The sequence below is a fragment of the Quercus robur genome, chromosome 7, assembly GCF_932294415.1.
Source record: "Quercus robur chromosome 7, dhQueRobu3.1, whole genome shotgun sequence".
NCBI classification, from domain to species: Eukaryota; Viridiplantae; Streptophyta; class Magnoliopsida; order Fagales; family Fagaceae; genus Quercus; species Quercus robur.
This window is the reverse complement of record NC_065540.1, coordinates 33940961-33960241: the sequence shown is the minus strand read 5'-3', so window position 1 is coordinate 33960241 and position 19281 is coordinate 33940961. Positions and strand designations below refer to the sequence as shown.

At 37.1% G+C, this 19281-nt stretch overlaps 1 protein-coding gene across 1 annotated transcript in view; it reads right to left on the bottom strand.

Moving 5' to 3' along the window:
* Nucleotides 1-4937, bottom strand: part of LOC126693157 (protein DETOXIFICATION 24-like) — a 38962-nt gene extending 34025 nt beyond the window's left edge. Inside the window, exons 1-2 of the mRNA XM_050389040.1 lie at nucleotides 4721-4937; nucleotides 4485-4583 (exon numbers count right to left, since the gene is read on the bottom strand). The gene's annotated coding sequence lies outside the window, so the exon portion shown is untranslated. The remainder of the gene's footprint in view (nucleotides 1-4484; nucleotides 4584-4720) is intronic.
* Between the last annotated feature and the right edge of the window lie 14344 nt (nucleotides 4938-19281).

The window sequence follows — 19281 nt, the reverse complement described above, 5'->3', positions numbered from 1 at the left end:
TCTTTTGTCTGACGGGTAAAAAGGCGGGCGACACATTCAGCTTATGCACCATGATTGAAGGATCTATTCCTGGCATATCTTCATGACCCTATGCGAATACGTCTTGATTTTGCCTAAGGAATGTTATGAGCTCTTGACGGGTCGTGGGGTTAGCGAGTGTTCCAATTTTGGTCGTTCGGCCAGGATCAGAACTGTCAAGGGGTATTTCTTCTAGCTTCTCAACCGGCTCCGTTACCGTCCGGTGCTCTTCTATACTTAAAGTCTGAACCTGATCCTCCATTTCCACCATGGCTATGTAACATTCGCGCACGGCCATCTGACTCCCGCGCAACTCCCCTACTCCGTAGTCAGTTGGGAACTTAATCATCAGGTGGTAGGTGGAGGTTACTGCCTTCCATGAGTTGAGCATGGGTCGCCCGAGGATAGCGTTGTAGGCTGATGAGCAATCAACAACCAAGAATGTCACGTCCCTGGCTATTTGTTGGGGGTAATCACCCACAATTACGGATAAGGTGACTGCGCCCAGTGGGAATACTCGGCTCCCGCCGAAGCCGACGAGCGGGGCATTTGTTGGGATCAGTCGCCCCCTGTCGATCCTCATCTGCTGGAACGCGGTGTAGTATAAGATATCTGCTGAACTGCCATTGTCGACGAGCACCCGGTGCATATTGTAATCTCCTACACGCAAGCTGATGACGAGTGCGTCGTCATGTGGATGGTGAAGGCGTCGTGCGTCTTCTTCTGAGAATCCGATTACGGGACCTTCTCTTCTTGTTATCTTCGGCACGGCTCCCGTCAGTTGAACATTCTGTATCATCCGAAGATAGGTCTTACGGGCCTTCTTGGATGACCCGGCGGCGGTCATCCCTTCTACGATCATCCTTATATCCCCAATTGGGGGCCTTGGTCGCTCATTGTCCCGTCGGGGGTGCTGGTCTTGAGCGGGGGGATCCGCTCTCTCCTTGCTAACGAATCTCTGCAGCTTTCCTTGTCTAATAAGGGCTTCAATCTGCTGCTTGAGGTCATAGCAATCAGCTGTGTCGTGGCCGTGGTCGCGGTGGAATCGGCAGTACTTATCTCGGGAACGTTTGTTGGGGTCACTCTTCAGCTTTCCTGGGAACGTCAGTGATTCCTCGTCCTTGATCTGCATAAGGACTTGATCTATCGGGGCTGTTAGCGGAGTGAAGCTCGTGAACCTTCCCCCCAGGGGCTTAGGGCGTCTTTCGTCCCTTCGGTCCGCGGTTCTTGCCTTCTTTCGGCTTTGGTCTTGCCGACTGTCTTCCTGCCGTTCTCTTTTTCTAGGCCTCTCTTCCCGAGCTAAGAGTGCATCTTCAGCGTTCATATATTTTGTGGCACGATAAAGCACTTCTGACATGGTTTTTGGGTCGTTTTTGTATATGGAAAACAAAAACTTGCCCTTCTTCAAACCATTTGTAAATGCCGCGACAAGTATCTTGTCGTCAGCTTCGTCGATCGAGAGCGCCTCTTTATTGAAGCAGGAGATGTAGGCTCTTAGAGTTTCGTCTTCTCGCTGCTTCATACTCATCAAGCAAGCCGTAGACTTCTTGTACCGATGGCCTCCAATAAAGTGTGCGGTAAACTGAGCGCTGAGTTCTTTGAAGGTGCTGATGGAGTTTGGGGCCAGTCGACTGAACCAAATTCTTGCTGCGCCCTTTAGCGTTGTAGGGAAGGCCCTACACATGATGGCGTCCGCTACTCCTTGAAGGTGCATTAGGGTTTTGAAGGTCTCCAGGTGGTCCAGTGGGTCCTTGACCCCGTCATAACTGTCTATCTGCGGCATGCGGAACTTACTTGGCAACGGGTAGGAGTTGACGGTAGTGGTGAACGGTGAGTCCGTTCGGTTGACAAGGTCGTCAAGGTCGCTCGATACTCGTCCCTTGAGAGCATTCATCATAACCTCCATTTGTTCCTTCATGGCTTGCATCTCCGCGAGAACGAGGGGCGGAGTGGTTTCCGCGAGGGAGGGGATGCTCGTGTTCTGTCGTTCAGGTTTGCTCGGGGCGTTGCTGGCCTGGGGTCCTTCTTGGTTTCTCCTGTCAGCGCTGGTTCCTTCTTGCTCTGCTCCTTGGTTGTTGGGAGCTGCATTCTTCTGTCTCAGTTGCTCTTCTAGGTCGTGATTTTGCTTTGTGAGGCGCTCCACGGCGGCGGCGAGCGTCCTCACCTGTCTTTCAAGCGCGGTTGTAGGAGTTTCTTCTTCTTGAATGTCGTTGTTGGTCGCCATTGAGCGAGTGAGTACCATGTAACTCTCTTGTCTTGAAAGCGAGAACGTGCTAAAGCGCTTCCCACAGATGGCGCCAACTGATGGTACCGAAAACAATACCACCAATGAGTCGCACGCTCCTCACTCGATCGCAAATGGCACCTGCACAACGAAAAGGAATAACCTAGCAGAGAGCACCGGTGTGGTACCGGCCAAACACCCTCCGAAGGTCAAGTTAGAACTATTCTCACTGCTCTAGAGTGCTAGAGAGGGTAAAATTACGCGTACCTCGGATCATGAGGGTGTTAAGGTTTTTATAGTAGCAAGGGTCATCCCCTTTTCCCTTGGAGTAGAAGTCTTTTCCTTATAGGAGTCCTTTTGGGCGTATTTTTCGGGATCCTTTCCTTATAGGGGTTTCTTGAATATTCTATAACGTGGAAAACAAGCCAATCCCTTACTCGTAGCGTGGGGAACAAGTCATATTACCTGGTCCGTCAGCATTAATTCATTTCTTTCAGTTTTTAGGGCGTCAACAATTAAGACCGTCACACTTGGAGACCGTCTGCTAGGGCTCCGTCTGCTTATGTATGGAAGGTTGCGCAGAACCGTCAGTCTGAGGCTAGACTCTTTTTATCCTTATCAAAATCTATGTGTTTTAAAATTCTAAGGTGAGATTATAAGTTTAAAATTTTGGAATACAAAAAGGGAATATAAATTATTTATGTGCTTCTTTCAAAAAAAAAAAAAAATATATATATATATATATATACACACACATACATACATATAATGATATACATATAAATACTTGGACTTACCATATATAATTCAAAATAAGGGCGTTGTAAAAATGTTATGAGATTTTGTTGTGTCCATAAATTTTTTTCTTTTTTGAATAATTGATGGATATTACAATGAAATCTATGTGTTTTAAAATTTTTAGGTTGAAATTATAAGTTTAAAATTTTGGAATACAAAAAGGGAATATAAATTATTTATGTGCTTCTTTCAAAAAAAAAAAAAAAATATACATACATACATATACATACTTGAACAGTTGAACTTACTATATATAATTCAAAATAAGGGCGTTGTAAAAATGTTATGAGATTTTGTTGTGTTCATAAATTTTTTTCTTTTTTGAATAATTGATGGAAATTACAATGAAATCTATGTGTTTTAAAATTTTTAGGTTGAAATTATAAGTTTAAAATTTTGGAATACAAAAAGGAAATATAAATTATTTATGCGCTTCTTTCAAAAAAAAAAAATATTATGCGCTTAATTTGGTATTTGTTTATGCATGTTTTAAAATCATATATATATATATATATTTTTTTTTTTTCAAATTCAATTGTACTCTCTTCCTAAAAAAAAATCAATTGTACTTTTTTGACTTTTTACAATTTATTTTCTAAACAAAATAAAATATAAAAATTAAGTTATATCAAACCAAAAGGATGTAATGAAATAAATAAAGTGAAATGAAACGTGGATGTGGTTCATTACCCAAAGGAAAAAGAAATCGAAGTCTAATCAAGTCTCAAGACTCTCAACTACCAGCCCTGGGTCTCTATGATTGGTAGTTACAAATTGAATAAAGAAAAAGAATATATATATTTTTTTGTTGACCTATACTTTCTAGTTTCTACTAGGCCAGAAGCCAGAACATTAAAATCAACCACTGTATTATTCATCCAAAAAAAAAAAAAAAAAAAAAAATCAACCACTGTACGGCTTAGAAAATAAGAGAAAACTGTGTGTGTAGGTGTAGCCACCTTAATAAGCTTTTATTTATTTATTTTTATTTTTATTTTTTATAATATTTTTTTATTAGAATCTTAATAAGCTAAGTACAGCTTTTCCTACCTTATTTGTAAGTAAATGAGGATGGACAATAGGCAAAGGAATAATATTCACTAAATTAAACAACTTAAATGACATAAATATAGTATGATTAAGATGTGGAATTAAAAAGATTCATAAAAAAAAGATGCAGAATTAAAAAGGGGGTCTTGTTCTAAAATCAATCTTAATGTGGTAGCTGCAGTGTTTTTTCAATAATCAATCTTGATTGTTTAGCTACCATATATATAGATACTACTATTATATATTCTTCAACTAAGCAAGGTATTGTGCTCTGATTGAATCCTTACAACTTAGAGCAGTACAGTGAGTTCAAACGTTCACTTGAACTTCAGAGATATAGCAGTGCAACATTGTAACTTGTAAACTAAAAGAAGAGAGACAATAGATAGCATACCTTGGCCTTATATATAGATTGCTGCCTTTAGAGAGAGTGAACCGAAGTTGACTTCAAGTGCCGTGCAAATGTTCCAACCTTAGAGGGAATGAGAGACTACTGTCATGCGAAGAAAGATGTAATCGTTAAGGAAAAGAACTGGGGTTTTTTTTATTTATTATTATCAAGATCTGTCTTACAAATCTTTCGTGAGCAATATCAAAAGAGAGAGAGAGAGAGAGAGAGAGAAGCTTTACTCTGTGTTTTTGAAAGAACAAAGATCCTATCAAACTCTGGCCACAATGTTTCTATGATCGTGAAACTTTATGACCTCTTCCGTTAGCATGCCTAGTGATACTGACAATGTCAAGTATACGGAAAATGTCAAAAATTATGGACACTTGGTACCCGTTAGGTTATACTCATGAAAAGCAGCGACTTGCGTGCGTGTTCTTCTTTCTTTCTTTTTAGTATGCGCGTTTTGTGGCTGTGTATTGTTTTCAGTTAGTACACAGTTTACGCGACTTATTAATTTCTTTTTTCAAAAATTTTTTTATTAAAAATTGATCTACGGTACTATTTATTTATTTAAAAATTATTTTACTACAGTATTTTCAGTTTTCAGTAAAATAAGTAATATCCAAACACACCCTTGGTCTGTTTGGGATTCACTTATTTTGATAAAACTTTTTTTTTTTTTTTTTTTTTTTTTTTTTTTTTTTTTTTTTTTCTGTAAGTACTATAGATAAAGGTAAAAGTTAGTTGAAATATTACTGTGAGACTCATGAATAGTACCAAAAAGTGTAGTGGGGATCATGAATAATAGCAAAAATAAATAAATAGTAAAATAAGTTGGCTTTTTAATTTTTGCCAAATACACATCTTAACATGGCGTTTTGTACATGGTAATATTTTAGGATTTTCAAGAATGTTTAAAAATTCCTATATTTAGTTGCAAATTACGCTAGGAAATCAAATGTTAGGGGAATCTGGATTCCCCTTTAAACCCCTATCAGTAGGAATGTGGATTCCCTTTAAAACAGGTGGGTATCCAGATTCTCAAGTTTAAAGGAAATTGTATTTTTTATAAATTGATAATTTTAACTCTTTTTCCTTATCATTTAAGCAATTAAAATAAAATATAAACAAATTATCAATATCTTTCCTCTTGTCTTATAAACCGAAACGTTGTCAAGTTGTTTTGTTATGGATTAAGCTCTTTTATAAATTATTATTAAGAATAAAAAATTTGAGAATTTAAATAGTTATTTTTGTATTGTACTTGTCATTTTAAAATGTTAGACTACAATTTTAATGAATTTGTCATAATTAATAATTTATATATTTTTTTTCATTATTTATTTAGAGGAATTTTTTTTTTAAAAGACTTGATAGTTCACATTCAAATCTAAGGATAGAATGAGAAAAATAAATAATTCATTTAAGATTTTAGGAATAAACCAAATATTATTATTTCACATTCCTAGGAATCTTAAGAGATTCCTAATGAAACCAAACATAGAAATAGCTATATTCCTAGGCATCTAGATTGTAAGAAATCACATTCCTAGGAATGTGGATTCCTCTGTACCAAACGCCACATAAGTGTTGTTTTTTAGGTTTTTTTCTTAAAATTCTATCATGTGGCTTTTTTCTCATGAGATAGAAGTGTATTTTTTAGTTACTCTCATAAGATAGAAGTGTATTTTTTAGTTAAGTAGTTACATGGCAGAATCTTAAGAGGGTAACCTAAGGAACAGTACCTAAGTACTGTATCTAAGTCTTGCCCTATGGAAAAAATTAATAGATACTCTAATGCATTGGTTTAGAAAGTATTTTTTGAAATTTTTTTAGTGAAACTACATTATTGGTTCCTAAAATTTACCTTGTAAGCATAATCGGTCCCTCAAGTTTTAAGCGAGCGCTATTAATCCCACAAGTTTAAAAAATGAATGGTACTAGTTCTTTGATGTCATTTTTTTAATGACGTGGCATTTTTAATAAAAAAGATTACAAAATTATTTACAACCGGTACATCTTTTACAGTTTACAAGTGCTTTTACAAAATTATGAGTTGCATGTGAGTCATTTTTTTTTAATTATTTTGCTAAAAAAATCTTAAACTCTCCAATATCTTCCTATGACACTTCATCTTCCTCTCCTACCATTCTCCCAACCATTGTGGCTGCAGCTGCTGTCGCTATCATCACCGCTTTTCTTCTACCGTATCGACTCCTCCAAATGGTCTTTGTTGTCACTGCATTAGCCAACACAAGCTCTGCCCTTCGCCAATCTCCATGAATGTCCATCAACTACTAATCTCCTAAAGATCTTTATGTTTCTGAATGTTCAATTAGTGTAAAAACACCCTTGAACGTTTAGACCCTCAAATTACAAATTAACCAATTCAAGCTTTATGTCAAACAACTAGTGTGCGGAAAATGAACAAAAGCTATAAAACAGAATTGGAAAACAATCTAAGCCAATTTAAAATCACAACCTACAGCAGATAATAAAAGGCAAAGATAAAAGGGAAGGAAGATGCACACACAAGGACAACACGCGATGTGTTATCGAAGAGGAAATCGAAGCCCTCGGCGTAAAACCTCTCCGCCGCCCTCCAAGCGGTAAACAATCCACTAGAAAATGTAGTTGGGATACATGGACATCAATAGACCCTCCAAGCCTAATCTACCCAGTGCACCTAAGCCCTCCAAGCTTCTTGCTCCAACGAGGTTGCATCGAACCTATTTCTTTTCTAGCTTCCTGGATTCCGCTACTTGACCATAGCATCAACTAATGTAGATTGGTTCCTTCCTAACTGCTTCCCAGAACACCAAACAGCCCTCTCACAGTAATGGATATGGTGAGAACAGGTTTTGGTAGAATGCCTCTCAAGGGTTTAACAATGGAGAGGAAGAGAGTTGAGGAATTTGAAGAGATTCTTATGTAAAGATTGTAGATGAATCAATCTTGTTTTACTCTAGGGTTTCTCTCTCAAAATTCTTTCTGGAAGCCCTCTTCTTTTGTGGGTATAAGGGGTATTTATACTGGGGTGAGAAAAGAATGTGAAACGTCAGGTTTTTCAAAACAGGGGTGGCTCGTGGCTTGGACTCGCGGCTTGACTGAGTCGTGAGATCTAGCCGCGCAATAACAGAACGGCCAGTTGTCCTATTTTGTCATGTAGTGCTCTGGCTAGCATGACGCTTCAACTTCTGGCATGCTTGGCACGTGTGCTGCTTCTGGTGGCTTGCAGTCGCGAGTCACCCGCGAGATCCAGCCGCGAGACTCTGTTTTCTTGCACATTCTTGAGCATTCAATCACTCTATCTCACTCACTACCCTTACAACAAACCCACCTAAATACAAGGTTACTAATTGCTGAATTACAACCAAATTTGGCACGGAATAAAGCCAACAAGATGGTTGATTAAATTCAACCTTACAATCTCCCCCTTTGGCTATTCCGTGACAAAACCCTAAAACAGACTCTAGACTTAACATGTGAGTTGGGAACAGTTGAGCAAAACTCACTCACACCGAATTCTAGAAATTGTGAGGCACTTGAATCGTATAAGCATGAATCTCCTGAAACACAATAATATACCATGATCATTGTATGCAGAAAACATGAAATGCATATGAAACAGGCATAAGGTGATCAAGCAAGGATGAAGATAAGAAACAAACCATGGCTTGATCAAACAAGTAATCACTACAAGGTAGTGATCACAATGCTCATTCACACTTGGAATGAACACTTGAACATACAAGCAAACAAGAACAATGCAAGTTACTTGTATGCCCAACACTCAACCAATGCATAATACACTAAGTATATGCATCTAGGAACAATCCTACAAGGGCACAAGAGTGACAGTACTTAACCAGAAAATGCATGACATTTGGATAGAAGTACTGATTTAACAAAAACATAGAGGCTGCATGAAGCATGGTACAAACCATAAAGCCTACAAGAAATGCATAAAACATAACCCTAAAAGTTTACAGAAGCAACATGGGTACAAAACACAATATATACTGAATAACATCAACAATATATATATATATATATATATATATAAAGAGTAAACCAAGTTTCAAAACCATCCATGTGTTAAGAGTTAGAAACACAACATACACTGAAACCACAGTGTATCAAACCTATAGCAACAATAAATATCCAAAAATATAAACAAAGATAACAAGATGGACACAGTTTTTGACTGCTCCCCTTCAACATATTACTCCCCCTTAAGAGTTGCTTCTCTGCTTCTCAACAAAAACTTTATATATCAACCTTACAATTTCCCCCTTTTTGACCGGAATGACCAAAGGGTCACTGTCCATGCTGGGTGGTGAAGCTATCAAATTTTGCTGACAAAATATCAATTTGGTCTTGCATGGCTGCTATCCTCTCAGAGTGCTCGGTCTGGACCCCTCTGATTCCATCAAGTCATTCCAGAATGATCTAAAATGCATCTGGAGGTGTATCTGAAGAAGTTGATGCTCTAGTCCTTTTGCCACTCCTCCTGGGTGTTGAGGTTGATGCCTGGCCTGCTGCCTCTGCCTCAGTCTTCGTTGGGACACCCTCTCTTTCATCACCTTCATCTTCTTCACCTGGAAGCCGAACACTTATCCTTTTGAAGGTTAGCTTGTTAATTGCAGAAGGTGTGGACATGGGACTGATGTCTCGAGGGATTGTAACACCCTTCTTTCTAAAGATCCTCATGAGCAGACTAGGGAAGATCAATTTAGGCCTAGAAGTGGTTCTAGTCTCATCCACAATAGTGTCAAATATGTGGGAACTGATGTCAATGAATTTTTTTTCCTTGAGCTCCATCAGAAAAATTGCTCTTACACTGTTAATTGTAGTCAACTTCCTTATGGGATATAGGTTGAACATCATTATAATAGTGAGACACCTCATGTCCATTGGAAAAGTTGTGGTATTTAGGCACTTCCCTTCTCTTTGTCCACCTATCCTCTGTTGTATAGTTTCAATAGAGAGAATCCTATCCTTGTAGTTGACAAACTCTTGATCTTCTAACCCCTCAAGACCTAGCACATCATCAATGTCATGTGCATCTAAAGTGAATTCTTTACCTCTAACCCAGCAGCTTAGTTCATCTTCCCTTATCATAGCATTGGAATAAAACTCCCTAATCAGGGGTTCACACACAACTGGGAGATCACATAGAAGCTTTTCCTATCCTCTCCCTTCAAAACAGCTAGGAATAAAAGTGTCTCTCAAATCCTCCAAATCCACAAACCATTCTTGAATGATTCCTGCCTTTAAGAAGAAATCCTTGTATCTTTCAAAATGGGAAACAGACCTGAACAGGTTAGGGTCCATTTTCATTCTCTTATTTTCTTTCTTTGTAGGAGTTTTCTTCTTTGGGGATGAAGGAGCCATTTGTGAACAATTAGAAAAGGCCACAACAACATAGTACAATACATGTGTAGAACAAATCAATACTTTGTTAGTAACAAAGACAAACATAAAAGGACAAGCCTCATAACTTAAATCAACCACACAGATGAATGAACCTAAAGGTAGATACTCAAGAACAACTAGCATTATGCAGGAGAGTATTAAAGCAGCAGAGATTGAAATCACCCAAAAGACAAATATATGTCAATGAGACATACATTTTGATGAGTATGAAATGACCCAGAGAACATAAGACAAATGCACACACTAGATGAACAGGCACATAGTCAACACAGTAAACCCAACAAACAAAACAAGAACATTTTGAATCAACACATCAAAATAAGATCAGACAGGATGGGTAAACGACAGATAACAAACCCTAGCTAAGCACATGATGAAGACCAAAACCAACAACTTAAACAAGTTCAAAATAAATCAATAGCCTCCACTAGCTAAGCACGGACAAAGAGCAATAGCCGAAACAAAAACCCAACTCAAATCAGACAAAAATGCGAATATTTAAGAGGGAAAAACATAAAATCAAGAAAAACAGAGTTTGAGAAAGAAAACCCATACCTGTTACTTGAAGATTTTGAGTTGAAAAGAAGCAACAATGGAGTTCAAAATGGGTTACACGGAGCATTTGGGAAGGAGACAGTTGAGAGAGAAGATGAACAGTCACAAAAAGTTCGAGGGAAAACTGAAAAAGATTTTAAAAACTGCCCTCACTGTGCAAAATACGCGTTTTTCGCGGCTGAGGTAAGTCGCCAGATAGTCGCTAGATCCACCCACCAAAACACTTCAAGACAAAAGTTTTGAAAAATTTTCTAAGTGTTTTTCGCGACTGGAAGTTTCACTCGCGAGTGAGTCGCGAGCTAAGTCGCGAAAATCTTTGTGTATCCCTCGTGACTGGACCTTCCACTCGTGAACAAGTCGCCAAAATTGACCCGCGAGCTCGTGACTGTGGCATGCAACTTGACTTACGCGCGACTGAGTTGCCAAAATAGGGCAAAAATGTTTTTTGAAAATTTCAGTGTTTTGAAGAACAAAATACTTTCCAAAAACACCTAAAACACTTAAAAATCTTTTTGTGATTGAATCAACAAAGATTGAGCATGTGAAAACACATTTCATCATGTACAATCACAGAAATGAATATGGCATTTATTGAACATAAACTTGTGTGTTGTGTGTGGATATCAACAATGAGATAGTCCTTAGTCTAATGTGAAGCTTCAATGATCAATTCAACCAAGGCATACACAATTAGCACTAGATCATGTGATCCATCTCAATTATAGAAGTATGCATATATGACCTCTCACAAAACTTGATGACATACACTACAACAAAATGTATTTTTAGTGACGAAAATTAGTGAGGAAATATTTTTCGTCGCTAAAAATACAGCTTTAGCGACGAAATATGAATTTCGTCACTAATAATAAAAAAAATTATAACATTTAGTGACGAAAAATAAATTTCGTCACTATTGTGATCTGAAAAATGGGCACTAGTGGAGGGAAATTTTGGCGCGAATTTAATTAATTTATAGTGACGAAATATTTCGTCGCTAAAAGTTGAAATTTTTAGTGACGAAATATTTCGTCACTGTAGGTATTACTATGGATAGTATTAGTGACGAAAGGATTTTCGTCACTATAAGAAAGGATTAGTGGCGAAAAATATTCGTCACTAAAAATAATAATAGTTTTACACTTATATGTTTTTAGTGACGAAATATAAATTTCGTCTCTAAAAATCTTAACAAAGCCCAATCTTTAGTGACGAAACTGGAATTCCTCACTAAAGACATAAAAGCCACATTTCAATACCCACAAACATTTCAAGACCCAAACTCTCAGACAACCAAAGAGCCATTTCAAGAGCCATTTCGGTAAAAAAAAAAAAAAAACAAAGAGCCACTCCAAAAAAACCCAAACCACTGTCGCCGTTGAGCTCAGCCGTCGCCGATGAAGCTCTGTTAAGAGCCAACCGTCGCCGATTAAGCTCAACGGTGACGCTTCATCTTGCCGTTGCAAATAAACACACTAATACCCACTCCAAATTGCACTGGCGACCCTTCGACTTCCCGGCGACCCTTCGACTTCCTTCGAACCGGCGACCCTTCGCATTCCCGGTGACCGTTCGCCTTCCTTCGAATCGGCGACCGTTTGCATTCCCGGCGACCGTTCGCCTTCCTTCGAACCGGCGACCGTTCGCCTTCCTTTGAATCGGCGACCCTTCGCCTTCCTTCGAACCGGCGACCCTTCGCATTCCCGGCGACCATTTGCCTTCCTTCGAACCGGCGACCGTTCGCCTTCCTTCGAATTGATGAGTCCAGCGATTCCAGGTTTCTCAGACTTCGTGCTTACTCGCTCGAGATTTCGCTCTTCGTTCCGAGATTGGTCTGTCACTTTTCCACATTCTTGTCTTGTTTTCTTTGCGATTCAAGGTTTGGTTTTTTTTTTTTTTTGTTTTTGTTTTTGTTTTTTTTTTTTAAATTTTAATTTTAGTTTTAGTTTTGTTTTTCAATAGGGAGTTTGGAAAATCATATTCTTAGTGTTTGATTTTTTTTTTTTTTTTTTTTTAAATATGCTATATGAATTGTGTGTGAGGTTCTCTTTTGTTTATGTATTATTTTTAATTTATGAATGAACTTTGAGCCATGCATGTGTGAGCTATTGAATCAGATGGGGTACTTTTTATGCTGTTTATGCTTTTGTCACTTGGCTTTTCTCATTGGAAAGATTCAATGGTAGTAATTGAGATCCAATTACTTAAGCCTCAGATTCTTCTGGAACGCAGTTTTTTTTTTTGGGACCAAAGTGATGTTGTATGAGATGCAGCCACGCAGTTTTAGTTTTAGTGTAGTTTTATTTTCTTTTTTTGTTATTTTATTAGGCATGGGGAATTATATCTTTTATTGACATTTTGTATCTTTTACTTGCAGGTTGGATTGCTTAGTGCATACATAATAAAGAAGTTGTACTTTGGCAGGTAGCGAAGGGCAAGAATTGTGATTTGCTTATTATTTAATTCAATTGATCTGTTGTATTATTTGATGTATAAAAAAGTTATGCTTTAGTTTGATTGGGTAACTTTAGGTGTAGTTCAGTATTATTATATTGATTGATGTGGTGCACCTTGGATTATAACAGCTATTTGGCAATATTTGGCTATAGAGAACAATTTAGATATGGAATTAGTATTCTAAATATTATTATGATCAATTTGGAACATAAAATCTATAATTTATTTTCTATGAAAAATTGAATAATGTGGGATGAATTAAAATTTTATATGTGTAGCAATTGTCTGGAATGGCCCATGAATTTTAGCATGTGAAGTTTTTAAAACTATTTTTTTTCATTACCAGTGTACTGGATGTGCTGGTATTTCATTGTTGTGATTCTCTTTTGAAAAAAAGGAAGAAAAAAATGAACTTCTTATCTTCTGTTGTGTCAAAAAAAAAAACTGTATACAATATGTTCCTATTCTTTTACTTATTTATTTATTTACTTGAAATTGAAGTCATTAAAATTTTTTGGTAGGCACTCCATTGATCGTGAAGTTGCTCTAATGATGCTAATGGCTTACCTTTCGTATATGATGGCTGAAGTAAGATTTTTAATCTTGAGCTGAAACTTTTGTTTCAGGTCTAGTTATTGGGTTTTATGTCATTGACCTTTGTATTCTAATGATTGTTAATACTTGTATTCCAGCTATTCTATTTAAGTGGCATTCTTACCGTGTTCTTTTGTGGGATTGTCATGTCGCATTACACCTGGCATAATGTGACTGAAAGTTCAAGAATCACAACTAAGTATGTTAACTCTGTAAATAGTTTCTTAAACTTTTGAGACCCACAAACCCCCCCCCCCCCCTCTCTCCTTCATCTCCCGTCATATGATATGTTTTTTCTGAACATCATTAAAACACTTATTTTTCCTTTCCTATTTATGTGTAGGCATTCTTTTGCAACATTGTCATTTGTCTTAGAGGTTTTCATCTTCCTATATGTTGGTATGGATGCCTTGGACATGGAGAAGTGGGAATTTGCTTACAAGAGGTAATATATACAAGTGTTCAAAAGGATAATGCAAGCAAACTTATTCTTCTCTTGTTTAATCTAAATATGTTGTTCCCCTTGTTTTTAGGATCATAAAAATGTTAATTTTTTTTTTTTATATTTATCACAATGCTTTTCAATGTAACTTGTTTTTTTCTTTTTTGTAACTGGATCTTCATTCTAATTTTCATAGTCCTAAGACATCGGTTGGGGTGAGTTCAATATTGCGTTCTGATTGGTGCATTTTTCACCCTACTACACTATATATTCTCATTGGTCCTACTATTTTCAATACATAGAACTAAATTAATGATGCATGGGATGAGATCCCCTCTCATTGAATCCTCCAATTCCTTCCAATTTTTATTTAGATGTAAGATATGTGGCATTTAAAAATCAAATGAATGCCAAGTGTTGCTTATCTGGCTAAAAATGAGAGGAAATTAGAGGGGATCCTTTACCATGATACAAAATGTCATCTTTGTTTATTTGTGGTGGTTTTTACATTTGATGAAGTCTGTATTATGATGTGTGCATTTTGCTAGTTCAGGGCATACTCAATTGCCAGGGAATGCAATCATGATCACCAGCACCATTACGATCGTTCTCTTCACTACTGTGGTAAGAGATCTCATTCCACTGAGGTTAAAAAGTCCTAAACTTTGGACTGCTCTCTAGTACTTGCATAATTTCCAATTTATGTTATTTAAACACGGTGATTTCCACTACTGGGTTAATGTGGTTAACTTTTAATAGACATTAAGTGGCAGTCTCACTCCCAAAGGGATCCCCATAGGGTTGAGTGGTGCTTGGTTTAGGGAATTATTACCACCATGCTCCAAAGGTTTTTTTTTTTTTTTTTTCTTTTGGTGAAAAGGAACTTGTATAAAAGAAAGAGCAGAGGCTGAAGCCAGCAGAGGCCAAAGCCCATCCAGTTTTCCTGTTTAGTTCCCTGGATTGGACTTGCTTCTATTTAGAACATCATAAAGGCTAGTTGCAGCCCTAGCCCATCCAGCAAGTTATTTGTTGTGTGCAATTGTGACCATTGTATTGGCATGTCGTTTGTAGTCTCTGAAAGATGATAGCAATCATAGGATTTTCTTTGTTAGATTTATTTATCATGTTCATTCTCCAAGTTATCATTGATTTGTGGACATTTCAGGTGGGTGGATTATTGACAAAGGCTATTGTAAGGTTCTTGCTACCACAACAGAAACACTCGAGCAGCATAATATCCCCTGATTTGTCATCGTCAAAGTCTTTGAATCTTCCACTTCTTGGCATCAATGGGCAAGAACCAGAAGGTAACTTAAGTACCAACGTTACCCGTCCATCTAGTTTACGAATGCTCTTTTGTCATACATTAGGAATTGGGGTTTTTTGGGTTTCTTTGAAAGTCTAGGTATTTTTTATGAATCGGGGTCATGCCCATGTGGTCTCTAGCTAGTTTGTATGGTTCTAGTGTTCTAATTTTAACTTTTTCAACAAAAATACACACACACTTCAAGTTAAAATACTTTTTGGTTAGTACTTTATTTGCTTTCTACAACTTATACATTAGGAGTTGTAATTTTAATTTATTGGTGTGGTTACTCTTAATGCATTGTTAGAAATATTTCTTATAACATAATTAATGTTTTTACTTTACAATTTTAACGAAGTATTGTTTTTATATTTGTGCAGATTTCTTATTGGTGGCTTTTAGGGGATTTACTTTTGGCATTACTTGAAGACATATGAGAACAACTTTCGTTAGTTCTAAAATAGGGTTTAGGTAGAGTTATTGTATGTATTGCAAACAATTATTGTATAGAAGGAGTTTGAATTGGATACTTGTTTTATTTTTTACTTATGGAATGTATGAATCTTTTTTTATAAATGTGTTGTTGAAATAAATGTGTTATTCAAATGTGAGGTTTTAATAATGTAATGACAGGTTACAGGTTAATATCAAAGCCATGAAAAAAATAAAAACAGAAAATAAGTTTTAGTGACGAATTTTTTCATCACAAATATAGCAACAAAAAATTGTTTTAGTGACGAAAATTTGGTCACTATATATAACAAAATTTTGTAAAAAATGGTTTCAGTGACGAAAATTTTCATCACTATATGTGCTTGGATTTTCTTAAAAATAGTTTTAGTGACAAATTTTTTCGTCACTATATGTATCCAAACATAGTTTTAGTGACGAAATTATTCGTCACTAAATATGATTTAGTAAACTAAAGTGTTTTTAGTGACAAAATATTTTCCTCACTGAATAGTGTTTTTAGTGAGGAAAACATTTAGTGACGAAACATTTTCGTCACTAAAAGTTAAAAAAAAAAAAATCAAATCGGACTTTTAGTGACGAAATTTTTCGTCACCAGGACTTTTAGTGACGGGGCTACAGTGACGAAATGAGTTTCGTCACTAAAAGTCCAATTTCGTCACTAATGGTCCTTAGTGACGAAAAACTGGACTTTTAGTGACGAATTTTTTCGTCACTGAAAATACATTTTGTTGTAGTGATAACTTGGAGCTTTACATTTGACTCCACATTCAATCATAACATTTGATCTTTTTGGCCCTTTTAAGACAATTACCTTTCATTGTAAGAGTGATATTTGATATTTCACCTTGAGGAGATAGCCTTTGGCTTTTTGAATAAACATTCACATAAATTTTTGGTCGCTTTCCCTTTTTCCTAGTCAAATACTAGTATGTGCGACAGGCTTTTGCAGCTCAATATCTCTTTTCATTTGGAGATTTACATTTGGTGAGCTCTTTTTAGCAAAGAAATAAAGAGTGGGAAGATAAATAGGCACAAGTCTATGCAAGTCTCAAGATTAAGATAACCATTCACAAATCATTCATGATAAGTTTGAAGATCTATTTACAACAGTCACATAGATTTCAAGATTTCTTCCACAGTGATAAGAGTGTAAAGAAACAAGCTACGCTCGAAAATGCACAAAGCCATTAGCACAAAGGTACAAGGCAAAACAAGTTTTTGAGACAAAACTCAACAATGTCAATCAAACTTTTTGATTTTCTATTTTTTATGTGATTTTTGGATTTTTGACACATAAAAAGAAAAAGATTGATCAAAAACAAAAATGAACAAAAGTATGCATAAATAGACAAACAAACAACCACCAACATAATCAATAAGCAAACAATCAAACACCGTCACAAAGCATAGGAAGTATTGATGCATGGACATGTCGTAATGCTTATGCATGAGTACCCTTTTTCACCCACACGTCACTTGCGTTTGGGGTGATTTCCTTATAGGATTGGGTATGGGAGTTAGGGCTTTCAAACCTTCGTGTGTTCCAAGCAGTTGGTGAATGCACCAATCATCTTCATCGCGTTCATCATTCCGGGATCACCGTTTTGATCTCTTAATGGTTCACCAGCCCAATTTCTCCTATCATTTCTAGGTCCTCGTGACCTTTGAGGAGTTACACTGTTTATTGTTCTCAGCTTTTGACAATTTGGTCGAGTATGCCTTTAAAGTCCGATGTGATGACACACATAGTTTGATCTAGGACCTCTTTGTGGTCGTGGACGAGACTTGGCTCAGGATTCAGACCTGCCCACGAATTGATTACGTGGTTTCAACAACCGTTCGTTCTCCACGTTCCTCTTCTCCTCTATCATGGGCTTCTTAGCAATAGGGCCAACTTCAACTGGCTCTTTGGCCGGTATAAACTTCACTTCTTTAGTGATATTGCCAGATGAGCTACTTCCTCCGGTATATCCCAATCCGGATTTGTCTAAAAAGCTCTTTTGAGATGAAATAACATCATCTAGTTTCTTGGTGGTGACCCTCTCTATTTTAGCATTTGCTTGCACAACCTCTTGCTCAAGAAATCTCACTTTTGTGTAAACTTTTGACAGCTCACCGTTCAGTATTTCTATCTCACATTTGGCCTCCCTATATCGAATTAGGAGACTTTTATAGTCCTCCTCTGCCTTCTTCATTTTTCTCACAACTGCCTTGGCCACCCTTGTGTACTCACCCGACTTCTCCAGGAGTGAGTTATAATTCTCTTGAAGATTGGTTGTGCTTTCATCTTCTTCAGCATTTGATTCTTCAACAACTCCCAATGATTCTTCATCACTATGTTCTCCAAGTTCTCGTACAAGCAGATTCAACTCATCTGAAGACTCAACATGGGCAATAGTCATAAAAGCTAAATAATTCCCTTCTCCGTCACAGCTTTCCTCAGAATCTGAGTCGGATGAATCCGAGTCACTCAATGTCGTGGCATACACTTTGCCTTTCGATTTTAAATAATTTGGACATTCTTTCTTAAAGTGTCCATGCCCGTTGCATTCGAAACAAGTGACACCTTGTGTAGATTGAGATTCTTTTCCATCTTTCTTTTTGAATTCCCTTTTCTCCCTTCCTGAACTTTGGAATTTTCCTTTATCACCAAATTTGCCATTATTCTTGAATTTCAAGAATTTTTGAAAATTTTTTACAAGGTATGCGATATCTTTGTCAACAACATCTTCTTCCGATGAGTCATGGACTTCCACCTTCTTATTAATGGTCTTAAGAGCAAGAGATTTGCTCTTTCGTTGATTGGGCAACGACATTTCATAAGTCTGAAGAGAACCAATCAGCTCTTGGACTTTGATGTCATCAAGGTCCTTACTCTCTTCAATCGTTGTCACTTTGGCATAAAAACTTTCCGGCAATGATCGAAGGATCTTCTTTACAATTTTAGAATCCTTCGTTTTCTCTCCCAGATTGAACTTGCTTACAATCACCTCATTCAGCTTGCTATAAAAAGAGTCAAAGGATTCATCCTCACTCATTTTTAGCTCCTTAAACCGAGTGGTTAGCATCTGCAGTTTGGTATCTTTTACTTTCTTCGTGCCTTCGTAAGTGGTCTCCAATATCTCCCACGCTTCTTTGGCAACGGTAATGTGAGAGATCCTGTGAAATTCATCTGAAGACACACCACAGAAAATAGCATTGAGTGCTTTACTGTTAGCATTAGATGCGGCGAGTGCTGCCTTATCCCATGTGGATTTGGCTGCCTCAGGTCTGGTCCAACCTATCTCAACAACATCCCAAACAAATTCATCAATGGAACACAGAAATGCTCTTATGCGAACCTTCCAAAAAGCATAATTACTACCATCAAAATATGGAGGTGCATTTAGGGATTGAGACCGATCCATCTCAAAAGGGAGTCAAGGATCACACTATGGTAATGAAACCACTAGAAGTGTACCCGCTCTGATACGAATTGAAAGTTCAATTAGTGTAAAAACACCCTTGAACGTTTAGACTCCCAAATTACAAAT